The 16,528-nt window shown below is 42.0% G+C and overlaps 1 protein-coding gene across 1 annotated transcript in view; it reads right to left on the reverse strand.

Annotated features, from left to right (window-relative positions):
• Window positions 1–16,528, reverse strand: part of LOC306943627 (cadherin-12-like) — a 99,159-nt gene that overhangs the window by 74,046 nt on the left and 8,585 nt on the right. The gene's annotated exons all lie outside the window — the stretch shown is intronic.

The raw sequence follows: 16,528 nt of genomic DNA on the forward strand, positions 1-16,528 counted from the left end.
CTACTATCAGTCAGAAAAAATACATAATTATACATTATCGTCATCAGATATCGATTCATGGTCTGTGTCTTAATGCACCGATAAGGCCAAACATGTGGAGCTTCCCACATTGGCAAGTCAGAGCAATATATTGAGTTTGTCATAAGCCAAAAAGACCATGTAAGCCATAAGTATGATCTGCAGATCAATGCAGAATGCATTAGTTTATAATGAACATGGCTACTTCACATGCATGGTAAATGGTAAATGGTAAATGGTAAATGGTGCATTTATATAGCGCCGCTTTACATAGATTGTGGATTGCATTATACATTCACCCATTCACACACACATTCATACACCGATGGCAGCGGAAACCATGCAAGGCACCAACCAGCACATCAGGAGCAATTAGGGGTTCAGTGTCTTGCTCAAGGACACTTTGACACTAACTCTGGGGGAGCCCGGGTTCGAACTGGCAACCTTGCGGTTTCCATCCAGCCACTCTACCGCTGAGCCACCGCCACCACTGTAATTTAATGTTGTGCATTCCTCCCAAGATAATTGGCGGTCCGTTTGAGCTGCTGTAGACTTGATTTAACAACTCCGCACCACCCACACAACGATCAATCAGTCAGTTTGCTCATGGGATAAATTATGTTTCCAAGGCTTTACTTCAATCACTTAACAGAACACCATTGGGCAGAGCACAGCGCACTGTGCGCTACAGCGCAAAAAGCGATAATTGTATTGGTCATTATTGAATTTACCACACTGCAACACACCCACTGACAAATTATATCCAACATATACCTATTTTGCAACTGTGCCATGGGTACTCCGCACGAGTACTGAAGTCCTGACGTCACTCCCACTACGCCTGGGTCACAGTGTAATGTTGTATTGGAATCCCCATAGGCAAATCTTAGATTGTGTCATTCGTACCACCTGGGGATTTTGTATGTGACTCTGTGTCGTTTATGATATTGAGTTACATTTGATAACATCTTTGTTTGGATAAATTCCTCTATGGGAATTTCAATACAAAAAGTCGACTGGCCTTCGGCCGGTCTCGCTGTAGCGCCACTGATTTGTTTTCTTTAAATGTGTCCAGTTGTCCAGGTGGCGTGTGTGTGTGTGTGTGTGTGTGTGTGTGTGTGTGTTCAGTGAAAAGGGGAGGGGTCAGTGAATGTGGAAAATGTGATGTAATTTGCATCGCAGCAAAATGTTGCACAATAACATACAAATGCAACCGTATGGTAAATATGCAAGTTGTAAGCATGCAATGTAGTTTGTGTAGTTTAGTAGAAGAAGAGGAACGGATAAACAAGCTTACTCCTTTGCACCCCTGTGTCAGACTTCGGCATCTATTCTCCCTGAAAATACTACGGAAAATACTAAAAGTCTGTTGTCATGCCCCACTCACTCACTCCCAAAATAGAGATGCTCCTAGATGTATCTGACTTTAAACCAACAAGACAGTTCAGTATATACTACCTGTAAATAAGACGCCTGACCTGCTACACAAAAATAAAATTGTGGTTTTCATGTGACATCTCAAAAAAGATACAGGCGCTATTTCACCAAAAGCATGATTCCTCTCTAGCTATAGTGTTATATATGCAGGAAAAGTATTCTAACATTAGCTCATAGCTTGGCTGTGATTTATTTATAATTAAACGCATGTATGACATTGGGAACAGCTCGTACTCGGTACATTTAGCACGCGTAGCCAGAGGTTGAGTACAAAGCTTACGGTTCGTCACACACAATAAGGTTGATGGCCGACTGGCTGTTTAACAGTCAACAACATAGAGAAAGGGAGAAAAGGGAAGAAAGGGAGGGAACAAAGGACAGAGTGGGAGGAGGAAAGAGCCATTGAGCAGCAACAGAAAGTAGAGAGTACATGAGTGCGGAAGATAGAAGCAATCAATGATGAAATGATCAAGCAGGAAAACAAACAGAAGAAACAGAGGGAGAAGATGATGAAGATGGGAAGGAGCAAGGGAGAGAGGGACAAAGTAATAGGGGTTGCAAACCTCGCACCTAAAGACTTCCAGAGTTCCCAGGGAATGGCCCAATGAAAAGCAGTGGAGGAATGGAGCAGGGTAAAGAGGCTCACAGTTCTGTGCCTTTTCATGTCAAAACAATCTGCGAAATTGGAATCAAGGGATAAGAAAAGAATCGTTCCCATATGGAAATACTTTGAGGTTTTGTCACAACACAACTGCCACAAAGACATACAACAAGGGAACATCACTATACTTTTCTGTGAATGATATTAATAATATTATGCTCATAATGAATGTGCGGAAACCACTGTTTACGATATCGCAATTTCATTGCCCAGAGAAACGACCGTTTTGTACAGTATAACGATTCTTCATTGCACTCAGATAGAACATGAATGTACAGCATTCATTAAGTGGGTTGTGTATGTAATGACTAGGGAAATGAATATGATGTTCCGGTTAATTGGCTCTTTGTGCTGAAATAAAGTCATCCCCCTCTTCTGCAAATTTATCGCAGATAAATTAAAGGTAAGTGTCTGTGGCCTGTGTTTTGATGGATGCATCCTGTCTGAAAGGGCCTGCTTTTGTTTCTTGAATCCTATGTGCCTGGTGTATTAAACAGTGAAAGGATAGCTTATCAGGGCACCTTGCCGTATGCTGAATACCAATGTTGACATTTTTAAAATGGAAATCTCGCCGTAATGCGCTTCGGAATGGCTATTCCTCGTGACACATGTGATAGATGTTGGTATTTAAGTGCCGGAGCCCACACGGGTTGCCCATCTTAGTGCTTATTTTCACACAATCAGAGCTGCGTGTGCCGCGCTCATGATGAATGCCAATGGCCACACATTATACTCCGGAGTGGTCCTTTCACATAAAAGTCATGTCTTGTCCAAGACGGATTGATGCACCATTCAAAAGGTCAAGGAGACATGTGTAAAGGGGACAACGAGGTGATATATCTTCCCCCTCTGAAAGGCCACACGCAAAGCAGCATGTGCTCAACGGGCTGGGAGTCAAACGCCAGTTCACAGCAGTATTTAGGCTGATGCATTGATGGCTGCAGCCAAACTGACACAAGTGGATTTTTTGGGGGTTTATCTTGAACCAGTGATATTCAACCGTTTTAATTAAATGGACCTCCAGTTTGATATTAAACCATGGGCCGCCATTTGATACGATTTGTATTTCTGGGACACGCTGTAAAAAAATTGTACAATGTACAAATGTGACCTGATGTGACTGAGAGCCTGCCATCGTGCAAACTCCAGCTTTTCACCAGAGGAGAAAAACTTTTTTAATCCAAAATGAGTTAATAGCACAGGCAGACATACTAGAGCATGTCTGAAATAAGTGTCAGAGCTGTTGTGTAAATATGATATGAAATATGAAATAAATGCTTAAACATGTAGCTAGGTGTAATGTTAAAGACCACAGAAGTGAACCTTTCAAGCCTGTTTTCTCCAAAACTGGTGGGTCAAACTGAACAACCAATTGGTCAATTTGAAGCTATGATTCTCTGATTTCATATGATTTCTTTCAGGCGTCTACTGGTATATATCATATCATATCATAACACGCACGCACGCACGCCCGCCCGCCCGCCCGCACGCACGCACGCACGCACGCACGCACGCACGCACGCACGCACGCACGCACGCACGCACGCACGCACGCACGCACGCACGCACGCACGCACGCACGCACGCACGCACGCACGCACGCACGCACGCACACACACACACACACACACACACACACACACACACACACACACACACACACACACACACACACACACACACACACACACACACAAACAAGAAAATAATAATAAAAAAAAAACTCTGTAGAGAGATCAGATCAGCTCATGGTCACAAACACATCCAGGGAAGACAAGCAGGCTAGTCAGGTTAATCAAAATTCCTGCAATTTCACGACATAAATTCACATAGAACTCATGCATATTAACATTGAATAATCAAGGATTCTTGCCCGCAAAATCAAGGTTTTTTGCCCGTGTTTTTCTGGAGGGTCTAGGCTTATAGACAGTTGTCTTGTTAGCACGGAGTAATGCCCGGAGCGCTTCTGACGTGCATGCCTGCTCTTGTGGTCAAGTTTTGGATATAACTGCTTTTTTGAATAGAGGATTGTAGTAGGCCAGGCATAATATACTGTAGCACTGGCCAGCCTGTAGTATACCTAATTATGAGCGTATCCAAAGTCAGTACAATATAATTGCACCGTACTGTATTGTACGGAGCCCCTGAATGGCCATGCATTCAAAATATATTTTATCTTGTACATACAAGATAATATCTTGTACGTACGAGATATTATCTTGTACGTACAATATATTATCTTGTACGTACGAGATAATTACTATCTTGTACGGACAAGATAATATCTTGTACGTACAAGATATTATCTTGTATGTACAAGATAAAATATATTTTGAATGCATGGCCATTCAGGGGCTCCGTACAATACATTGTTTCAGATCAAGATTGTTTTTTTAGGTTCTACCCATGTGAAGAAAAAGAAACAATCTGGTTTCGCAGTCGACTCAGTCTCGACCCCCTCCCACACTCGGTCTTGACTCGGACTGGCCCCCCTCGGACTTGGTCTTGACTTGGACTCGCTTTTGATTTTCTTTTGGGGTGGGGGTTCCTACGTGTCTTCTATCCCCACAAATGTATGTACAGTGGTCTCACAACAGGCACAAACTGATTTGGTGCTACTTGTGATGTCATCGGTATCTTCCTACTTTGTATAATCCTTCCCCCTCTTTAGTTCCAAATTAGATTGTGGGAGGGGGTGGGCCTTATTATTGAGGGGCGCTATCCCCTCATAGCTTTTGTCCTCACACATCTCAATATTTGCCATTGACAATGAAAGGAGAAATGATGTCAAAATTCTGCCAAATATGACATAAATATGACACAAACATCAAAACATTAAACGCCATTGACATTGAAGGGAAAATGTACGTCATATGTAGACGAGCAAATCGGCTAACCAATCACATGTCGGTGGGAGCGCTTGGCCAATAAGGGCGCTTAACCCTTAGAAGGTGAAAGACGCCAATTGGCGTCTTCATCAGAATTCCGTAAATGATCAATGACGCCAATTGGCGTCTTCACAGTTTTTGATGAATCTAAACATATTAATATGCTCCGAAGCGCTGTTTAAATTCCTGAGCTTATATTCCAACTACATTACCCAGAAAACCCGTGTCACGTGACACACGTGTACGTGTTGCCATTGGAAGCTGGTCCCACCCCTGTAAACAGTGGGGGCAGAGGGAGTCTTCATATTTTTCATTGTTTTGCCTGTTTTGCCGTCTCGCCCGAGCGATTTTCTAGCAGAAAAAGTTGAAAGCAGTACTATTTATTTGAGCGAGTTTTGTGGTAGTAGTATTGATCCATACGCGTCCCAGTCGCCTTCTCCAGGCGGAGTAGCCCTGGTCCAGTGCTTACAGCGAGACTCGCTGCTCCCTCCCTCCTTTTTTCATTGTCTCCCCATCGTCGTCCGATGAGCTATACCGGGAAACCATTGAAGAAGACGATCAACCCGGAATGTTTTGAGGTAATCTTATTGTAGAAAATGCCCTTCTATAGTGATCAGAAATCATAAGATGATCGCTACAAATAGATGCTTGGATAATTACTACTACTAGTCAGATCATGACGCCAGAATGACTCACCACGATGGCCCCCAGCCATTAGCCAGCACCAAAGGTGCTGGCTAATGGTGTTGGTCGGTGCATTGGTGCTGGCTAATGGCTGGAGGGGGGGTTGGTGTCGATCGGTTGGTTGGTGCAGTACAAATGTATCGTAGCAGGCATGCACGCATGGCAGTACAAGTATTTTATATTGTAGCGTGCCTTATAGGCGATCTGATCTTTAGAGTAATGTTCGCTCCTTTTATTTACTGTCTACAAAGACGGAGAACAAACATGCATCGTTTACTGAAGCAACGCGTGCTTATGATGACCTTGCTACAAGGATCGGAGGGGGGACGGGGAGTGAAGCTAACAGTAGCGTATTATATAAGATCTGTATGACGTTTCATTGACGTCTGAGCTTGCATGATAATTGCATTCATTGTATATTGTATACAATCATGATTGTACATTGTTTAGTGTGTCTCCGTGTGATGATGATGATGACGATGATGTCAGATAGCCTACGCCCCCCCCCCCCCCCCCCCCCCCCCCCCCAACTGGCTATTGGCCGGGCTGACTACAGCTAAATGTTTATTTTTATATATTTAGAACTGGCATCAGATGAGGAGGAGGAGGAGGATGATGATGATGATGATGATGATGAAGACGAAGAGTCAAGACTGCGATGGAGTTCTCCGACACTGAACCGGATGCATTCATTCATTTCAGTTGTTGTTTTTTTTAAATTTAGCCTACACACACACACACACACCGTCAAGAACAACTGGAATGCAGTGGTTTGGGGACACTGGGGAGTTTGGGGACAACTGTTTTGTATGTAGGCCTATTTATTTTCTGTAATATTTATTATAATTGTATTATGTTAGTCATAAAAAATAAAAGACAAGCTTTTACAATGAGTTAGACCTGTCATGGCTATTTTGTTCACTATTCTGAGGTTTATGGTTTGACTAAGCGAGTTTCAACTGTGATTTACTCTGTAACGGTAGATGGTAAGAACCCAATTTTTTTGTTATAATACAGTATACATTCAAGTCTATATTTTGATACATATCATGGGCACAAAGTCATATCAAAACAATGTCCTTGGATGTGTTTTTTATCAAAACTGTTTCTTCACAACAGGATTTTGAGATACATGCATGAATAGACACGGTACTGGTAAGACTATGTAAACATGGTATATATCAAAATGTGCGTTAGAATGTCTAATTTTACCCCAAAAAAGAATTGAGTTTATATGATGTTCCATTTCAGAGCTAGGGGGACTTTTAGCTGGATAGGTCAGATTGATCATGACTGACCATGCTATTTATAGATGGCAAAATATCTACAGTGGTACATGTGAGAAACTTTTTATTTTATTTTAATTGAACTAGACAACTCACCCTTTAAAATGAGATATTGCATGGCTATGTACGCCCAGCAGAAAAAAAGTTATTTAGAAAATAAAACTTCAACCGGGCATAACTTTTTTTGTTGTCCTAGAAACACTACCCAGTGTAAATGCAGGCTCTTTTAAATGGCTTCCAACACAAAAACTAAACATTTTATACTCAGTTCATTTTTTTCCTGGAAGCAGACAAGCCAAGCTTTCTCTGAAGGTCTTTCGTTGTCACACATTCACAACAGAGAATTTTCAATAAATCATTCAAAAACGCCATTCTGCCATAGAGAAGTCTAAAAACTATATAGAAATCCTTGAAACTCTCAAAGAGTTAAGGGCTTGGCCAGAAGATATCAAAGCTATACTGATTGGCCAGTGTGAGATGATGTACGATGACAAGAGCGCCCCTCACTTCACACGGGTGTGATTTTTATTATTATAGTGAGTCAAAGATGTGGGAGCGGAGTAGCTGGGATGAGGGTGTGGCGGAGAAAATACATACATATACATACATACACAGCGCCCACACCATATCAGGACATTGTGGTCCTGCAGCTAAAACTGCTTTAGAAGCCAAGCAGAAATGACATGGAATGGTTATATCAGAGTGGTGACTTAGGCTCAAACCATTAGAAATACTTTTGAGGGACATAAAAATAGGACATTAAATATTAACAATTGTAGTTATGTTCAATAACTGTTGTTTTTCCTGATGCTAAACTGTGTGCTTTTAATCGTGTAATGTTCTTGTTTTTTTCTGCTTTTACCTATTGTTTCATATTTTTGCCTAATGCCTACTGTAGCACTTTGAGATTCCGAGGAATGTAAAGTGCATTATTATTATTATTATTATTATTATTATTATTATTATTATTACTTTAATATTATCTAACTCATTGAAACTCATATGACACGCTGGTGTTTCTTCAGATTACCAGTCACACTGAAGCTCTTGTCACACTTTATGCAGTGGTATGTGGTCTTTCTCCAGTGTGGACACGCTGGTGTATCTTCAGATTACCCGCCTGATTGAAACTCTTGTCACATTGATTACAGTGGTACGGCCTTTCTCCGGTGTGGACACGCTGGTGTGACTTCAGGTTATGTAATTGACGGAAACTCTTGCCACATTGTTTCCAGTGGAAAGGTTTTTCTCCAGTGTGCACGCGCTGATGTTGCCTCATACTGTCCGACGCATTGAAGCTCCTGACCTCTATGTGTTTCTATCACTCGTGCGATACATAACCCTTCGTCACTTGTAAGTACAGTTGGAGGCCATCGATATTGTCCTTTTCTTTTTGCTGAGGTTTGCGTGATCTGCGCAAAAGGACAGTTAACCCATTTTGGGCGGGAACCCCTTTTGGTGTTTTAAACATTGTTATAATTTAGCTATTGAAAAATAGCAGATCTACAAGCTCATAGCGCGCCACCGAGTGGCGCGCTACGAGCTTGTAGGTCTGCTATTTTTGAAAAATCGTGAAAATATTTATTTCAGAAAACTGGAGGATTTAGAAGGATTTTTTTAAATGTTGAGGTCAGGCCTAAATGGGTCAAATGATAAGGGACAATATCGGTGGCACCCAACTGTAGATTCCTAAAAGCATCTTTACTCTTTATAGGCTGAGCATAGGTATGGTCTAATCAACACACAAGACAAACCATCGCCATTGCATGCAAGCATAGCAACCTTAATTTATTCTGGGCGGGAACCCCTTTTGGTGTTTTAACTAAGCATTATGTTATACTTTAGCTATTGAAAAATAGCAGATCTACAAGCTCATAGCGCGCCACCGAGTTGGCATGCTACAAGCTTGTAGGTCTGCTATTTTTGAAAAATCGTGAAAATGTGGCACAAATCTTTGAATATAATATTCTTTCAGAAGTCTTTTTTTTTATTTCGACGTCAGGCCTAAATGGGTTAATTTGCACAGGTGCCACTGCAGCACACCTGCACTTCTCAAGCTTGGACTATTGCAATTCACTATTCGCCTGCCTCGATAAAACTACCATGGACTGTCTCAAGTTAATTCAAAATGAACTAGAAAAAGTGCCCCTCGGGACACAGCTATAACAGGCAGATGTGGAAAATGCAGGACAAAGGCTTTTCCTTGGCTCTAGGGAGTGCGCATATACTGTAGTCGCATACAAAGCTGTCCACAGATCGGTGCAGGTATAGGTGAAAACATGAATTGGCGTGTTAATAGCACCACCATGAGACTGCCGCTGCCGGAAAATGCACTCGCTCTCCCTCCACACGGACGGAGTGCAATACATACTCTCCCCATGCCTTCGTCTGGTGGAGACAGAATTCTGCATGGTCAAGCCCCAGAATACCTAAAGAAAATCCGAGCACTCAAAAAAGGTACATTTTTATCCACCCTCTCCTCATTTTTCAACCTTTTGAGTGCTCGGATCGCAGCCTTTTCTTTAGTATTCCAGTCCCACTGATCCTTGAAGCAGCAGCCTACTTTACATTATTATGATTCTTGCATCTCCATCGAGCACCTGATTGATTTTCTTTTTGTTCCCCAGAATACCTAACTAAAACCTGGTCCCACGTTATGTGCCATGGAGGGCCCAAAGGTCTGCTGAACAGGGTCTGCTTTCAGACTCTCAATTTACAATTTACGGATTTAGGCATTTAGCAGACGCTCTTAATCCAGAGCGATTTACATTAAGCAAGAACAAAAAGCATGGCATTACATATACGTAAGCTGAGAACGTAACAGTGGAATATCTATAAAATGAAACTATGCATACTATATACTATATAGTATATATATGCATAGCATGTTATGTAAACATAGCACTATATAGTATATAGTGCTATGTTTACATAAAATGCTATAAGTACATAAACTACCATCTAAGTCTACATAAAATGCTGTAAGTTACATAAGTTGAGCCTTTGCATACGAGGCCGAGGCTAGGGCAAGTACTACGGAAAGTGGAAAGTACGTAAGTACGGAAAGTGCAGTTTAATGTTTCAGGTTGAAGCTCTCACACTTTGGAATGCTCTTCCACAGGTCTTGAGAGCGGAAGCCTCTGTGGACATGTTTGAGAGGCGCTAGCAGCTCCAATGCATGGCTTTCTGAAATGACGTCAAGTGGCAGCCAAGTCTATGGACTTTTAATGTTTGTTTAGAGCCTAAAGAAATAACAGGCCGCCAGCCAGGTCTATGAACTTTAATGTTTGTTCAGGGTAGTTATAATGTAATTATTTGCCAGCCAGGTCTATGAACTTTAATGTTTGTTCAGGGTAGTTATAATGTAATTATTTGCCAGCCAGGTCTATGGACGTCATGTGGCTGATATAAATACTGCCCTCGCTGTGCCCCTCACTACACATGTGTGATTTTACAACCTTTAACAACCTTAGAACACTACTATGAACAAGCAGATGTTACATGACTTTATTTCCATGTTTGTGTTATTTGCTGTACTGTTTGAAATCAATTATATAGGCTTTTTCTGCTTTAATAGGCCTGCCTTGTGTTTTTATTCTCTGTATGTAAAGTTTAGTGTAAATGTAAAATTCTATATAGATAAAGTGTACTTACTTACTTAAGATTCATAATCTGGACCTGTAGGCGTCCATTTGGTTTCTAAGTGACAATAATTTAAGTGGAGACCTCCTGGAACCCCCTCAAGGACCCCTGGGGGTCCCTAGACCCCATGTCAAGAACCAATAACTTATGCAAAATCATTTGTACTAATGACTAGATGTCGAATGGTGAGCTATGTACATGTGGTGGTAATTTTCCATCTGTGTGGTTTTAATTAACATGTGGCTCATTCTGTTAAACAATGCATAACGTTCTAATCTATAATATATCTACATAAAAAAGAAACAAAAAGAAAAGAAAAAACAGGGGGGAAAACTGCCTAATAAATTAATAATACGATAGACATGAATATTTATTCCTTGCTTCTTGCTGGACTAAGCTGTATGGTCCAGCTGGGGCAGCTAAAACAGCTGCAAGTCTCCTTTTCATGTCCTTTCTCTCCGCAATAGTGCATTGTGATATTAATACACTTCTTAAAATAATAGTCTGAGCTGTCTGCCCTGTGGTACAGCACCTCCTGACTTCAGCAGTTCCCAGCAAGGTAGCATGTAAATCACGGTTAGGGAACATCGTTGATGTTGTTTTTTTGTTTTGTCTTTTTGGCAGTGATGGATATACTGTAACCTGCACTATTTCATCTGTGTGGGTGGCAATGAGTATAGTTTGATAGAACTGATTAATGTGTGTTTTATGCCCACTGATGCCATGGAGGTTAAGGCGCTCACCTCCAGAACCACACATGTCTGCTGCTTAGCTAGGCGGAAATCTGCCCATGGCCTGCTTTCCTTTTCCTATACCCTGTGCGTGTGTCCTGCTGCACTTTGCTTTCCATCTGTCTCACTAAAGAAAAGAATCCCAAGGGGTGTGGAGTCGACTGCCCACTCCTTTCAAAATAACGAATGATCTTTTGCCTGCAATTGTACGTAAGTACCTTGGCGTCCTTTTGATATTCAGCTGTCAAACTCATAGTCATAACCCTGATATGCATACGCAATGCGGCACATTGTGCTTGTACATCATCTATTATTGCCGTGAGACACTGGCATATGATGAACTGTGACACCCACAGAAGTACTCGTTGGACATTTATCGATAGCACCTTTAGTACATATTATTACTATATTGATTGAACTACCTTTCACATTACAGTTTCTTACTGTATGCAACTGTTGACATAATGCTTCTGACTCAGTGCAGTTGTTGTTGTTGCAGTGAAAACCCACAAAATGTTGTGTCGTCCATCATTTCAACATTGTAAAAAATGTCAAGAGAGAGTTCAACTATCATAAATAAATAGTTAAATACACAATGCAAAGCCCAGAAAATGTGAACCGAACAGCGAAGAGAGTGTAACTGTGAACAATGGACATAAATCAAAAAGTTTTGAAAACGCATAATTCCTCTTTAGACTTTGCTGAGTCCTCCAAAGGCCAGAAACGTCAGGCTCATTTTCCACCGGAATTGAAATAAATGATGGCTGTGAATGTGATGCTGTCAGTAAGAGATGTGAGATATTTATGTGGTATATTTGACTTTGGAGTCTGGAGATTGTTGCCTTACTGAATGTTACATTTTGACTGTATAGGGTAAATGTGACTCTCTTTGATACAGAGACAGTCATGGCGGCAAGACTAACTGGCACCTACAGTACTGGCTGTGATTAGGAAACATGGAAGTGAAATGACTGCCGCCGAAAACATGGTGAAACAGACTTACGGTATGTGGCCAGTTAAGACTGATATGAGGGGGCTTACGCGGACGGTTAAGACTGAGGTTAGGGTTAGAGTTAGCAAAAGTCGGACAATGCGACCACGTCTCTGAGTTTCCTAATTGCATCCCTCAATTTCATCGTCTTTATAAGTAATCTACTGGTTGATATTGGTTAATTTTCATTAATCCGCTACTCTCCATCTCTTCCTCACCCAGATTGTTCCTGCTGCTCTGAGGGATCGAACCAGGAACCTTTTCGCCACGAGTGCATTCCTCTAACCTTTATTTACAACGCATTCTCACTTCCAAGACGTAAAACGGGTGACTTCTTATGGGACAGATTTGGTTAAACGTTTGACTGGAAGGGGGTCCCCACAACGGCACATGTTGACTGGAAGGGGGTCCCCACGACGGCACATGTTGACTGGAACGGGGTACCCACGACGGCACATGTTGACTGGAACGGGGTACCCACGACGGCACATGTTGACTGGAAGGTGGTCCCCACAACGGCACATGTTGACTGGAACCTACACACGACGGCACATGTTGACTGGAAGGGGGTCCCCACGACGGCACATGTTGACTGGAAGGGGGTCCCCACGACGGCACATGTTGACTGGAAGGGGGTACCCACGACGGCACATGTTGACTGGAAGGGGGTCCCCACGACGGCACATGTTGACTGGAAGGGGGTACCCACGACGGCACATGTTGACTGGAAGGGGGTACCCACGACGGCACATGTTGACTGGAAGGGGGTACCCACGACGGCACATGTTGACTGGGGGGACATATTGAGTTACAATTCTCTCCCTATCGGGACATAACTCGAACGGCGCTAAGTCGGCTGAAGTGGACTTCGCAGCGCTCGGTAAGGCGACTCGCTCGGCGGTGCTTCTGGTGGCTCAAGTCTGGTTTAGACAGTGCACCTCTGTTGTTTCAAACAAATCAAGCAAAATATATTGACGTATATTATGCACATACTGTAGCATATCCATCCAGTATGAACATAGCAGCATGTACAGTATGATGTACTGTTCATTCCCTGAAGAAGACCTCCTAGGTCGAAACGTTGGATTCTTGTCAATAAATATACAGCATCGGGGCTACGAGTGTGCTGCCTTTTTCATATTTATACTAGTTTACTGCCTTAGGCCAGCACCTCATCAAACACTGGTGTGCGCCCTTTCCTGTTGTGTCTACCTGTACATGGTATGAGACATTGAAGGTGCAAAAACAATATCAGCATGTTATACTGAATATGAGATTAAGGTGCAAAGAGTATCTGTGCATAATTGCTTCAGGCATACCGCACTGTAGGTGCGGTACAAAGCACATACCCACAGCTTCATCATTTGTGTGTATATTTTCCAAGACAGAGAGAGGAAGTGGAGAGGAAGAGAGTGAAGGGCCGGCCACAACCTTTCTTTTGTATAATTGAGAGGGGGTGCCGTGATTTTTTCACCCCTAAAACGTGATCAGACTCAAAAGCTTTCAGCTTTCAGGGAGAAACCAAAAATACATATAGGGAAGACATATTTGCATATTATAACCACACCAGGGGGAGGAATGTAAACTCCATAGACACATGCACAACAGAAAAAGTACAAAAACCATGGCACCCCAGCTTTAAATTACAAACTGTATATGTATTCTTGAACATACTGTAATACGCACACTGTGAGGGTGTTTTTTTATGCACATTTATGTGTGTGTGAGAGAGAGCGATAGAGAGCATTACAATGTGAGCAATATGTTTGTGTCATCAGAAATGCATTGCAACTTGTTGGTTGTGATGCAACAAGTTGAATCTCTTGTGACTCAAGCAGCCAACGGTATGTGACTCAGACCGCTGCAAAATTTCTCTGCAATCCTTTAAAGCGGTTTCATCATGTCATAAGGCTTTGGTTTGGACTAGGCTTTATGCCACCGCTGCCCACAAAGCCTCAAAGTCCTTCACTGTTACAGTCTTAGTCTCTCTCAAGGGCGTTACAGGCCCTCATTAAACAAAGGAAACAAACACCCCCTTGCCTTAGATCGGGTGAGTAAAGATTCCAGAGAGAAAAAACTTTGATTGAGAGGTAGATTGATTGTAGGGATGTGATCTTGCATTCATGATGTTACATGGCCAGACCCTAGTGCGTACATACACTCAGGATAGATGGAATTCTTCTAATGAATTATACAAGCAGTCAGATGACCAGCTATATAAATGAGAAATGCTGGTGCCATCCTCTACCGAGCATACTGGCTCTCTCTCTCTGTGTGTGTGTGTGTGTGTGTGTGTGTGTGTGTGTGTGTGTGTGTGTGTGTGTGTGTGTGTGTGTGTGTGTGTGTGTGTGTGTGTGTGTGTGTGTGTGTGTGTGTGTGTGTGTGTGTGCGCGCGCGCGCGCCTGTCATGGTACAGTGCGTCCTCCTCAATGTAAAGAAAAGATTCTCTTACAGGTGTGCATGAGATGGAAGAATAGCTTTCAAGGCTTTGAATTTTGATATTTTATTCAACACACGACCATCTTCAATGACGTTTTGCACTGCCAAGCTGCATATCGATGGAATGCAAATAGCTTAAGAAGATGTTGTCTTAACCTAGCTTTAGTAACATTACACATGTTTCTTTCTTTCCTTCTTTCTTTCTTTCTTTCTTTCTTACTACAGAATATTACCAGAAGCCATCTTTTGATCTTTTATTTATTTATTTTATGAATGAACGAATGCCTTATTTTACACGTTGTTGTAGTGTATGACAGTGTCACACACAAGTAGAAAAAGGCCAAACTACAAGCTCACAACACAACGCATGTTTGTATATCTTTATATTCCTGAAAATCATTCTACGCCTATATGATAGGATGCTAATTAGGATATATGGGGCGTCTACCTATGATAATTTGAATGAACTGGCACACCCCTTCAAGTTACGAGGATTTGGATTCATCATCACAAGAACATGCTTACGAACAATTCTGCCTACTTAAGAACGTTTCATGAATCTGACTGGACTTCTCTTAGGAATTCACTTAGGAAGAAATGTAAGAGGAAAAGTTAGGAACTTATTGGCGCATGAGGCCCATTATCTCAGCATATACGTGTCCAGCACCTCTCACAGCAACATGGAATTCAGCCCAGCCGGCATCTGTAATTCTGTATGGTTGAGGCATACAGTATAGATCTATAGGTTATCCAATCCAGGACCAGAAGACACTGCCATACTGGTGTTTGGGAACATTATGGTTTCCTAGTGACCTTCGGAAAAAGTGAAGTGAGTGATTAATCAAATAAAAATGGCGTGTCGGCATTGTCCAACAGAGGTCACGCATGTTGCTGCAACTGCTTACATTTTTCAAATTAAATGTAAAGCAATTATTTGCCACCCTCACGAAGGCTTCCTGAAGTCACAGCACGTTGTTCAGTGCAGCGTTATTTTAATCTAGCCAAGCCATGAATTAATATGTGTAATATTTCAAAATTCCTATTGATCTAGGTTCCTTTAGGTGGTTCCTAACCTTTTTTTTCCACTGGAGCCCCCCTTCTTACATCTGACCAAAGCTGAGACATATGCACACACACACACACACACACACACACACACACACACACACACACACACACACACACACACACACACACACACACACACACACACACACACACACACACACACACACACACACACACACACACACACACACACACACGCCCTATATACTTCTCGTATGATGAATAGCGAAAGTACCCGAATACAAACCCCCAATGCAGTGCATCTCGACACATTGTGGGCTTGTAGGTCGTTCTTTCTATAAGACAAGTTGGAGTAATAACTAACTGATATGCTTCCAAAGAGACAACCTTGGCGCAATACTGTAGGTGTATAAAACAATAGCTTTTGCATTTTAATATAATGTAGTTTATTTCTGCTGTTAAAATGACAATGCTGAAGAAACATTGACAAAAAGAAAGATCCAGCAAGTTTTATGTGCAACAACAGGTACATTACATCAAAACATTGTCTACTTTTGTATTCATAAAAGAAGGCTGTTGTTGTGGGTGTTATACTTGTCTGACACTCTGTCTCACACTTGGCACCCACTGTTGATGTACTGCATAACTGTCTGCTAAAGTAGTCTACCACACAAGTACATTAAAACACTTTGACTTCTATTCGCGAGTTGCCCAAGTTATGT

This window comes from Electrona antarctica, assembly GCF_951216825.1.
Source record: "Electrona antarctica genome assembly, chromosome: 19".
Taxonomy (NCBI): domain Eukaryota; kingdom Metazoa; phylum Chordata; class Actinopteri; order Myctophiformes; family Myctophidae; genus Electrona; species Electrona antarctica.